The sequence below is a fragment of the Centroberyx gerrardi genome, chromosome 3 (genome assembly GCF_048128805.1).
Source record: "Centroberyx gerrardi isolate f3 chromosome 3, fCenGer3.hap1.cur.20231027, whole genome shotgun sequence".
Taxonomy (NCBI): domain Eukaryota; kingdom Metazoa; phylum Chordata; class Actinopteri; order Beryciformes; family Berycidae; genus Centroberyx; species Centroberyx gerrardi.
In genome coordinates this window covers 8497108-8506179 of record NC_135999.1, presented here as the reverse complement: position 1 = coordinate 8506179, position 9072 = coordinate 8497108, and positions in this window count along the sequence as shown.

Here is a 9072-nt window from a genome sequence, read left to right as displayed (position 1 = left end):
GTAAGGCTAGCAAAGCTTAGCCTGCCAGCAAGTTATGCTCACCTGTCAGAGAGACTCTGAAGGGATAGTGGAAGCAGGAGGCGCAGGCATGGTCTGCAATCCAGGTTTCCGGGGAGTGGATGTTATTAGGCGATCAGCGATCTTTCTCGTAACTGCAAAAAACACGTAGCTCGTTAAAAAAAAAACCCTCTAAAGCATCGTAACGGCAGTTGTGTTACTGTAACTTAAATTGGTTTCCTTGAAATTACAACTGTGCTAGTGAGCTAGATCCAAGGGCGTCACTTTGTGTTGAAAAGTGGTGGGGACATAAGGGCTCAGATGAAAAAACATTTTTTAAATGGTCTTCAACATATGCGATTTTAGGCAATGTAATGGGGGGATCGGTATGAGGTTAGAGTAGATAATTAAAGCGAGAAAAAAATTGCATAACGGCGCATCAAAAGGGCATAGCCTAGGCTATTACAGAGTCAACAATATGAAAATACTCAGCATAAAACACACAACGTCGACCGCACAAGTATAGTCATCCATATGCATCACATCCACAGCTGCAACACCATGTCAATCGAACAATGCCAATATCACATCTACTGTAGAAAGCACCAGTGCATGTCAGTCAGCCCAGCGATAACAATATCCAATATCACTGCCCTAAAATATGACAAAGTAGAAACAACTGAAGGAATAACATTAACAGAGCTTCAGTTCCAGTCCCTAAAGGTGCAGCTGGCCATGTTCAAGGCCAATTACACCTACAAAACCTGCTCAGAAGTGTCAGAAATCATGAGGAACATGGTACCCGAAGTCCGTGGTCTCTTCAATCAAGTTGAGGCACTTGTGCGTTTGCTGGTCGTCGTCCCTGCCTCATCTGCTGAGGCGGAGAGAAGCTTCAGTGCCTTAAGACGCCTGAAGACCTGGCTTCACTCTTCAATGTCACAAACCTGACTCAACAGCGTGGCTGTTTGTCATGTTCACAGAGAGAGAACGGAAAACTTGGACAAGAAGAAACTGTGTCAAGAATTTGTTAAAGTTACTGATCGGTGCATGCACATTTTTGGGTCATTTTAGAATCAGTAGGCTAGGGGGGATTTTTTTTTTTTTTAGCTTATGTTACTTTTTTTGGGCAATGCGCATTGTTTCTTCTATATTTACATTGCATTGTATGTTTTCTTATTGTGCAAATAAACCTTTCTCAAAGCGTTCTCATATGTTAGTTAACATTTCTTGGTGCAAGCTATTTTTCAGAACATTTTTAACAAATTATGCTTTTAAAAAGTGATGGGGACAAAATCGGCCATTTCAAAAAGTGGTGGGGACATGTCCCCAGCGTCCCCAGTGTAAATGACACCTATGGCTAGATCTACATCGCTACCTATGTTTCTTGTTTTCACTGTTTTCACGTTCTCAATGCTTCTGCATTACATTACAATCGCATTACAACTTCCTGTTGCCAGCTATGGCCTTCACTAAATCGCTCCACAACCTGCCCAAAATTTTTAATTTGTTACATTATGTATCTAGTGCTAGTAACCATTACAAGTTTGTTGTTTTTGTCGGATTGGTTTGTCAATAAGTCGCAAAAAGAAACTTGCCACAGGAAGTTGTATGCACCGGTTTAGCTGTTACTGTGACGACGTGAAAAGGGTCTATTAGATTTGTTGTGTTGTGCGACGCTCTGTTGCTACCGCCTCTTGAAATGCTGGCGTTCTAAACATTGCAGGTCGCTGTTGGGCATTGGTACCTCCACACAGCCGACATTTCAGCACTCCAGCTTCGTTCATTTGTAAACATGCGCCCCACGTGCACCAATGGAGAGTGTCTATTTGCGGCACCCAAGTTTTACAACAGTTTATGTAAATTGGGTAGAAGATATGGTAAATAAATTGATCAAAATTGGCTCGGTATTGTATCTGATACCGATCAATGAAAAATGCCTTTCCCGGATCGGCTCGGGACATCCCTAATTATGTAATGTCATTTTTATTATGTGGCCTGAAAACTAGATGAATGCTGGATAACTTTTCTTGACAGCACCTTAAGATTACTTGCCTGACTTGAGATGGGATCCCACAGTGGCTAACTGCAGACAAGAAGCCATCCAGTACACTTGAGGCCCTGTTGTCAGTGGCAGCATTGAGATACACAATCAGCCAAGAGAATCCGTCAATGCCACCATGGACAATGATTCTCCATCTGCAATATGGAAAAAGTTAATCATTATTACAACTACAAGACAAGATGCATGTTATGCCTCATATTACAGTACAAGGTTATGTTAAACCAGAGTCTGTTGACTCACTATTGCCTTCAACCCAACAAGGAATTTCTCTACACAACAAATTTAGCATGGTGGGTAATTTAGAACTTTTTGGTTCACAAGTATTTCCTACTAAGTTTGACACAACTTTGGTGAAATATATGTACTTATTTACAGGAGAGTGGGCAAGGGAGCATGGAAGGGGAGCACAGCATAGAAAGTTCAGGTGGATTTAATCCTAGGCCAGCATAAATGTATGTGGTTCTAGAGGGTCCCACTACGCCAGGAGTGGGCAATTGTGCCATGGAGGGCTGAGCGGGTTTTCGTTCCAACCAAACACTACAGCAGCTGTTTTCACTGATCAGTTCCTCCTCTCTGGTTGAAGCTTGTTTGCTTATCAGTGAAATCATCAGCTGTATTGTGTAGTTGGAACAAAAACCTGCATATTCTCTGCCCTCCATGACACATGGTTTTGACACCCCTGCACTACACCATTTCTAGGTACTGAGTGCTTTTACGTTAAAATTTCATGATTAATGTACACACTGTAAAAATAAAAGGGAAACACTAACCGGATCAACTTGTGATTTCCGCCTATATGCCATAGACTATTTGGTGCTGGAACATTATATTGATGGCGCCTTGCAGTCTGGATGGACAGCCTATGCATCATGGTTCCTTCTGGATCGATGCGTCTCATTGACTCCTGCAACCTATATCCTAATGGGGTAAAAAAACAATTTAAATTTTTTAATCACTAATAACTGGATTTTCTTCTAAACGGTAGACAGAACTTCAAGTGGCAAATGTATTTAGTGGGGAAATATGCTTGACCTTGCTGTATGGCAAGCTGGCTTACAAAGAATTTATGCCATCAGAGATTGAGACAAGGGTTTGTGTTAAACACGCCATGGGCGTCACCATTCTTTACATATTGGGGTAGGGGGGACACAATTTGGCCAGGGGTCTGTGGGTTGCCTGGCTCCTCCCAGAGATTTCTGCCATTTCAGACTGTTTCCTTCTACTTCTGATCCAAGAAAAGGTGATTTTATTAATCCTAAAGCCAGAGCTCCAGATTGTAACCATTTAACTGTGTTACTTTTTTCTGGTAGTGTGTGTAACTTAGTGTCACTGATGCAGATTTGTTCCTATCAGACAAATCGCGGTCCATTTTGGCTCATTAAGGAACGCTACCTGCCGGTAGCTGACAACAGGTTAGTTGATTTAGCAAATGTTAGCCAGCAGCCTCTCAGCTAGCCTCTGTCTGCTAATGTTGCTTGATAAACTCACTTTAAGAATGATGTGATGAGCTGCGACCCTGCACTGCTCCTGGCCTCCTTCTCCCTCCTCTCTTTTCTTGTTTGACTTCCCGATTTATGTTTTTACCTGACATGAAGCTGTCTGATCCGCGGTCCCGACCCCGACTTCACTTCTGCCCTCAATCAGAATCAGAATCAGCTTTATTGGCCAAGTATGTACACATACAAGGAATTTGACTTCGGTTTTTCGTTGCTCTCAATATACTTATCAGTTTATGAACGCGCAGCAGAGGATCGAACCATTTTTTGGAGGGGGAGGGGGTCATGGATTGGAAAATTAAAACTGCTTTCATCACATATTGCATAATTTGTGGGTTTATTATTTTTTATTCTAAAGTAGGAATGCCTTTGCAGGATCTATAGAATACATGAATTCATACATCCATTCATACATCCCCAATTGTTGTGGGCCCTCTCCAGCTGTGGGCCCCTAGAATTGTCACCACCTTTCACCCCACTAGCGATGGCGCTGCTGGAGGGACACACATGTTGCTGGTTTCAGAGCCGTTCTACCCGAAGGTCCCGGTACCGCCAAGGACCCTAACCGCACCACCATCCGAGCAACACAACTTCCGCTATTTCCGGGGAAACGTAGCAGTCAAACTTCACATTTTACAGTCACAAAAATCTATGTTCTTGTTATTTGTAACATGGCTATATAGAAATAAATAGTATTTTGAAGTAAAATTCCCAGTAAACAGTCAGAAAACACAAAAAGCACAAAAAGCACAACACAAAAAGCACAGAAAACACAAAAAGCACACCATTATAACCAAGATCCAATTATCGATGGGATCTTGGTTATAATGGTGATATTGCCTTTGAAATTTAGATTATATACTAGGTGAGGATGAAAATCTTATTTTTTCCTTTATTGCATCTCCATTTACTCTGGAATGGTAATAGATATAGGTTTACTTACAATGGATTTATATTCCTTAGCTTCTTACCTATCAAAGGAGACCAGAACTATGCATATAGGCCTTATGGTTGAGGAGCTATTCCTGATTCACTTTGGGTATGTCATTTTAGGCGTTTTTTCCAGAATTTTGGCTAGGGTCTAAGTGGTTTAAAAATGTAGTATAATAGATAAAAGAACTTCTTTAAACTTACTTTGAATGCGTATGCCTCTTGATCTGACGTGTCAGAGCATAATTTTGTAGCCAGCATTTGGATGTGTGCGGTGAATATCCAAAACTAAGGCATCCAAATCCTCATCATCAATAGTGGAGTACAGTTCAGAATTCCTGTCATAGAAAAAGTCAGTGGTGTTCTGGTGTTGAAAAAATATATAATGTTACATCCAGTCTGTTGTAAAATTTCACTAGAAAGACGATGACATAACTAAAAAGAACGGTAGGTTTATAAGCCAGAGGGAATACGTTTGTCAGTCAAATCAATAAGTTAGCGACTTACCTTAGCCCATTTTCTGCCAATTGTGCTAGGGGACACTCTATACAGACTAGCAATCTCAGCAGTTGACAGGTTAGCCAGCACACAATTATGGAGAATATCCACAGGAATTTCCAGAGGTGGACATCCAACACCAGTGCTTACTGACACCTCTTCATTGGCATTCTCCATAAGAACCCGATGTTCAATTGCTCTTAAGATATTGACTACATCACTGTCAATCTTGAAGGGCACTCATCCGCCCCAGCATTTCAAGCAGATCTTCAATGTGGCGCAAAATTACATCAGGTGATAAGTTATCACTCTCTATTTGACATAGGCGGAGTTTGAGTTGTATTCTTGGGGGGGCACCAAAAGAAAAACTATTATATCCCTGTCAATTCCCAACTATGCTGCACCACGCCACCATGCCACACACAATGCCAAAATAGATCACTTATAGCCAATAGACCATACACCACAACAAATTACAAAGTAGACAACAACTGATGAACACATCCAAAACCAGGCTTATATAATTCAATACTGTACGACACAAAGTAATAAAGTAGTGGGAAAATAGATCACTTGCCAGTAGAGCAGAGGACAGCACATGAAAAAGTTCTAACCACACTGTGCAGGAGCCTACCTCCAGATACATTCCAACTAAACACACACAAACTTCAAATGAACAGCCGTCTTACCTAACGCAGTAGTAATTGTCTCTGTTTCCGCCCTGCGTAGATGTCAACAATCTTTTCTGGTGACAGTCCTCTAGTCAAATCCGCCTCGATATGAAGGATAGCCGGTGATATATGGATATCCATTTTATGAAAATTCCACAGCTTAGCTAGTAGGCTACTTTGATTTCACCAAATCTAACAACAAATCTAACAAAAAAATAAGTGCCCGCGTATGCAACATAAAAAAAAACACAAAACACTACAAGTCAATTGGCGGTAGGCAAAACTGGAATTGATTAATCTTTTCAAAAGTAGAAGTTGGAAGACTCAATACTGGAGGAGGAGGAGGGAAAATACTGCACACGGTATTCTATCCGTTAATGCGGAAACGCGTAGGGATTGGGAATTCATCTCGCACACTTGTACAACTGTCTAAACTTACAATATTAATGAATAATAATCATTACATTTATACTCTAATATGTATAATAATTATTGTATAATAATGAATGAAGAAACCACTATCACATTCCACCATACTACGCATGCGCGAAACGGGAGCTCCTAAATAAAGTTTTTTTGTTTTTTTTTATGACATTAAAGACATATCTGGATCTCACGCCGCTTTCCGTATGACCTTAAACTTTACGATATTTTGCCTGAATCAAATAACATATATAAGAAAAAAAGATAATGGTCTGAATGAGACACATTCCCAGCTAAAAAAAGAAGCAGTGTAGTCTGCCAGTGAAGACGGAAATAGTCAGAAGTGAGACCCGTCTATCGCTTTGCTTGCTCTCTGACTCAACCATCAGAGCTTTAGCTAAAATGAGATCCCTGTGATGCCTGTCAAAGTGGATGACTATGTTTAGCTAGTGACATGGAGATTTACACTGGTGGTGCATACAGTAACACATTGATATGGTTTACTTTGTGCAGAGGTGCAAATTAAGCTTTATTCAAGGGTTGTTGTAGTGATATATGTCAGCCACTAGGGGGGGCCAAGGCCCCCCCGGCCACCCCGCAATCTCCCCCGCAATCTCCCCCGCAATCCCCCGCAATCTCTCCCCGCAATCTCTCCCCGCAATCTCCACCTATGCTATTTGATCTGCTAAAGTCGTCATTGCATCCCGTAATTCGTGAAGGTATGCCATGTTGGTAGCTATTTAGCATATGCTAACTGCTTTCATTAGCAAGGGAGCTTCCACATACCGTAAAACCTTTTACTGGCCAGGTGTGGTTACACGTTTTGACAAATAAAGGTCGGTCTCAATTAGAAGCCGGTTGCCATTGACGCTGCGAAGCAGTTTATTTTTATTTTTTTACTTGCATTCAAATGTCAGTCACATTTGCTGATCGCCATGGCGGCACAGAGAAAAAAGTACGACCTGAAATTCAAGCTGTCAGTTGTCAAATTTGCTGAACAAAACTCAGGAGAAGCAGCAGCCATTTCTCCGCTGAAAAGTACAACCTCTTGCTGCCATAAACTTTTTTCGGCTTTCATCCTTTCTAAGGTAGGCTACCAGTATTTTTATACGGGGCTCTCTCTCGCTCTCTCTCTCTCTCTCTCACACCACCTAACCTCTTGGATTAAGTCAAGAAACAGCAACACTGTATAATGTTAACTGTCGAGCCGGGGAAATGACCGTCAAGCAACTGTGTTCGTTGGTAGGTGACGTCAGGTCTAGGTCACAGGCCACGGCCAAACTCAAAGCCCCTCCTATATGGGAAGCCACCATGTTCCGCGCTTCGTAACACAGACAGAGCGCACAGGGTGAATCTAACTATAAAGCAAGGAATCTCTGTCTGTCTGTCTGTCTGTCTGTCTGTCTGTGAGTGAGTGTGTGTGTCCTTCGCATATCTCGAGAACCGTTCGTCCGATCTACTTCACACTTAGCGGGTGTATTGCTGGGGACCCAAGGATGTGCAGTGTCAGATTTGGTGCAATTTGGACACGCAACACATTCAATATTAATAAACTTTGAATAAACAAGCGAACAGCGCTCTGTGCAGCAGCGGGGCGAACGGGCACTGCACTAGTGGAGATGCCTTCCCCTGCAAAACTTATTTTATTGCAGTTATACTCTACCCGGTATTTGCGAAACAAAATCACTTAAGTGAAAGTTCTGTCACAAAACTATATTGTTACGTATCCTTGCGCATTTTTAAGTGGTATACGGAAATCCTGGAGCTTTCTTAGTGAGTATACGGCGTATACCTGCGTATCACGTAGACTACACCACTGCTCCCGCCCCATTCAGTTTGATTGACAGATGGCTGAGACGTTATGAAAAGAGACATTGTGAAATAAAAAGAGGAGCAATGAAAAAAGGGAAATAAAAGAAGCACTTTGAAAAATGTAATTCTGAATAATATCATCATGTAATTAAAAATAAAAGCCATTTGAAAAATAAAAAAATGTTTTTATGAAATAAAAACACAATGAAATAGTCATGTAATTATGAAAACAATAATTATTAAATAATATTATTTATTTTTTTCAAATTAAAGACAAAAAACAATCAATTATTAATTTTTTTACTGATTATATTATATATTTCTATATTTATTTATGTAATTATTTATTTCACTGACACATATTTATTTAATTATGACTAATATGGTCCTCCATAATTACCTCCTTGGCGGAGGTAGTAAGGAGCAGAAGTAAGACAGAAATGTGTTGCTTCAGAAGCAAAACAATTATATTACAATGTGCATGAAATGAACATCTTTTATGGATTATGATTGAATTCATTCTTTAAGAAGCCTTTATTGCAATGAATTTTGTTTTATGTCAGTTTATAACCTTATTAATTCATGAAAGACTGTTCTGGCAAAATTCAATTCAAAAATATTTAATTATTTAAAAATTGTGTTGTGTCTTTCAGGGGGAAAATGAATGAGGATGGTCTGAGGAATGAACACGGCCAGCACAGGCATTAATTGTCACTTTTCCTTCCCAATAGATATATTAAAATGGTTAAAGATTGATCAGTCTGCAGAAGTCTTCATATTAGCGAAATAGATAATTTTAAATCATTACCAAACACTTCTTCCATGCACATTCACTTACTTTTCAGATGCAGCACATTGCAACACTGTCAAATGTTTGAATGGATGACAGTTATATTCAGTTAAGATGTTCCATTTTTGAAAACTGATCATTTGACCCTTCCACTTAATGTAATTAACACATATAATGTAATAGTTGTATTGTAGTATGATGTAATGTGATGTAACACAAAGTAATTAGAAAAATGTTATCACCTTAACTTTGATTATTTTCGCGGGAATGCTATCAGGATCACTTCTTTATGAGCTGCAAATTGTTATTACTTTAATGGTTTGTTGCCTTATCTGGACGTTATTACAGCTATTACATTATATGTTATTACTTGGACAGCTGTAATAGGCAATT